Below are 1878 nucleotides of genomic sequence, written 5' to 3' on the forward strand. Positions count from 1 at the left end.
CTACCCGGATTTGAACCGGGGTTGTCACGGCCACAACGTGACGTCCTAACCACTAGACGATAGCCATTCAAAAATGTGGGCCGTTGTCGGTCCACATGGATCACCTATCGCTAAACCTCTTCAAGAAGCGTACAATTTGATACATGTCAAAGTCACTACCCGGATTTGAACCGGGGTTGTCACGGCCACAACGTGACGTCCTAACCACTAGACGATAGCGACCCAAAAATCTGGGACGTTGTCGGTCCACATGGATCACCTATCGCCAAACCTCTTCAAGAAGCGTACAATTTGATACATGTCAAAGTCACTATCCGGATTTGAACCGGGGTTGTCACGGCCACAACGTGACGTCCTAACCACTAGACGATAGCGACCCAAAAATCTGGGACGTTGTCGGTCCACATGGATCACCTATGGCCAAATCTCTTCAAGAAGCGTACAATTTGATACATACCAAAGTCACTACCCGGATTTGAACCGGGGTTGTCACGGCCACAACGTGACGTCCTAACCACTAGACGATAGCGACCCAGAAATGTGGGACGTTGTCGGTCCACATGGATCACCTATCGCCAAATCTCTTCAAGAAGCGTACAATTTGATACATATCAAAGTCACTACCCGGATTTGAACCGGGGTTGTCACGGCCACAACGTGACGTCCTAACCACTAGACGATAGCGACTCAAAAATGTGGGCCGTTGTCGGTCCACATGGATCACCTATCGCTAAACCTTTTCAAGAAGCGTACAATTTGATACACGTCAAAGTCACTACCCGGATTTGAACCGGGCTTGTCACGGCCACAACGTGACGTCCTAACCACTAGACGATAGCGACTCAAGAAGCGTACAATTTGGTACATATCAAAGTCACTACCCGGATTTGAACCGGGGTTGTCACGGCCACAACGTGACGTCCTAACCACTAGACGATAGCGACCCAAAAATGTGGGCCGTTGTCGGTCCACATGGATCACCTATCGCTAAACCTCTTCAAGAAGCGTACAATTTGATACATGTCAAAGTCACTACCCGAATTTGAACCGGGGTTGTCACGGCCACAACGTGACGTCCTAACCACTAGACGATACCGACCCAAAAATGTGGGCCGTTGTCGGTCCACATGGATCACCTATCGCTAAACCTCTTCAAGAAGCGTACAATTTGATACATGTCAAAGTCACTACCCGGATTTGAACCGGGGTTGTCACGGCCACAACGTGACGTCCTAACCACTAGACGATACCGACCCAAAAATGTGGGCCGTTGTCGGTCCACATGGATCACCTATCGCCAAATCTCTTCAAGAAGCGTACAATTTGATACATATCAAAGTCACTACCCGGATTTGAACCGGGGTTGTCACGGCCACAACGTGACGTCCTAACCACTAGACGATAGCGACTCAAACAAGCATAAGCCGTTGTCGGTCGACGTGGATCACCTATGACTAAACCTCTTCAAGAAGCGTACAATGTGATACATATTAAAGTTACTACCCAAATTTGAACCGGGGTTGTCACGGCCCCAACGTAACGTCCTAACCACTAGACAATAGCGACTCAAAGAAATGTGAGCTGCTGTCCGTCGACGTGGATCACCTATAACTAAACCTCTTCAAGAAACGTACAATTTGATACATGTCAAAGTCACTACCCGGATTTGAACCGGGGTTGTCACGGCCACAACGTGACGTCTTAACCACTAGACGATAACGACTCAAAAATGTGGCCCGTTGTCGGTCCACATGGATCACCTATCGCCAAATCTCTTCAAGAAGCGTACAATTTGATACATATCAAAGTCACTACCCGGATTTGAACCGGGGTTGTCACGGCCACAACGTGACGTCCTAACCACTAGACGATAGCGAC

The 1878-nt window shown here is 48.7% G+C and overlaps 12 non-coding genes across 12 annotated transcripts; all 12 read right to left on the minus strand.

Moving 5' to 3' along the window:
* Window positions 1-150: 150 nt before the first annotated feature.
* Pmar_PMAR015498 lies at window positions 151-222 on the minus strand. Its single transcript has one exon. It is a non-coding gene; the product is annotated as a tRNA-His (tRNA).
* Window positions 223-305: 83 nt separating this feature from the next.
* On the minus strand, window positions 306-377 carry Pmar_PMAR015499. Its single transcript has one exon. It is a non-coding gene; the product is annotated as a tRNA-His (tRNA).
* Window positions 378-460: 83 nt separating this feature from the next.
* On the minus strand, window positions 461-532 carry Pmar_PMAR015500. Its single transcript has one exon. It is a non-coding gene; the product is annotated as a tRNA-His (tRNA).
* Window positions 533-615: 83 nt separating this feature from the next.
* On the minus strand, window positions 616-687 carry Pmar_PMAR015501. Its single transcript has one exon. It is a non-coding gene; the product is annotated as a tRNA-His (tRNA).
* An 83-nt stretch (window positions 688-770) lies between these two features.
* On the minus strand, window positions 771-842 carry Pmar_PMAR015502. Its single transcript has one exon. It is a non-coding gene; the product is annotated as a tRNA-His (tRNA).
* Window positions 843-872: 30 nt separating this feature from the next.
* Window positions 873-944, minus strand: Pmar_PMAR015503. The gene has a single exon. It is a non-coding gene; the product is annotated as a tRNA-His (tRNA).
* An 83-nt stretch (window positions 945-1027) lies between these two features.
* On the minus strand, window positions 1028-1099 carry Pmar_PMAR015504. Its single transcript has one exon. It is a non-coding gene; the product is annotated as a tRNA-His (tRNA).
* Window positions 1100-1182: 83 nt separating this feature from the next.
* Pmar_PMAR015505 lies at window positions 1183-1254 on the minus strand. Its single transcript has one exon. It is a non-coding gene; the product is annotated as a tRNA-His (tRNA).
* Window positions 1255-1337: 83 nt separating this feature from the next.
* On the minus strand, window positions 1338-1409 carry Pmar_PMAR015506. Its single transcript has one exon. It is a non-coding gene; the product is annotated as a tRNA-His (tRNA).
* Window positions 1410-1494: 85 nt separating this feature from the next.
* On the minus strand, window positions 1495-1566 carry Pmar_PMAR015507. Its single transcript has one exon. It is a non-coding gene; the product is annotated as a tRNA-Pro (tRNA).
* Window positions 1567-1651: 85 nt separating this feature from the next.
* Window positions 1652-1723, minus strand: Pmar_PMAR015508. The gene has a single exon. It is a non-coding gene; the product is annotated as a tRNA-His (tRNA).
* An 83-nt stretch (window positions 1724-1806) lies between these two features.
* On the minus strand, window positions 1807-1878 carry Pmar_PMAR015509. The gene has a single exon. It is a non-coding gene; the product is annotated as a tRNA-His (tRNA).

Source organism: Perkinsus marinus (assembly GCF_000006405.1).
Source record: "Perkinsus marinus ATCC 50983 genomic scaffold scf_1104296958774, whole genome shotgun sequence".
In the NCBI taxonomy this organism is placed as follows: domain Eukaryota; phylum Perkinsozoa; order Perkinsida; family Perkinsidae; genus Perkinsus; species Perkinsus marinus.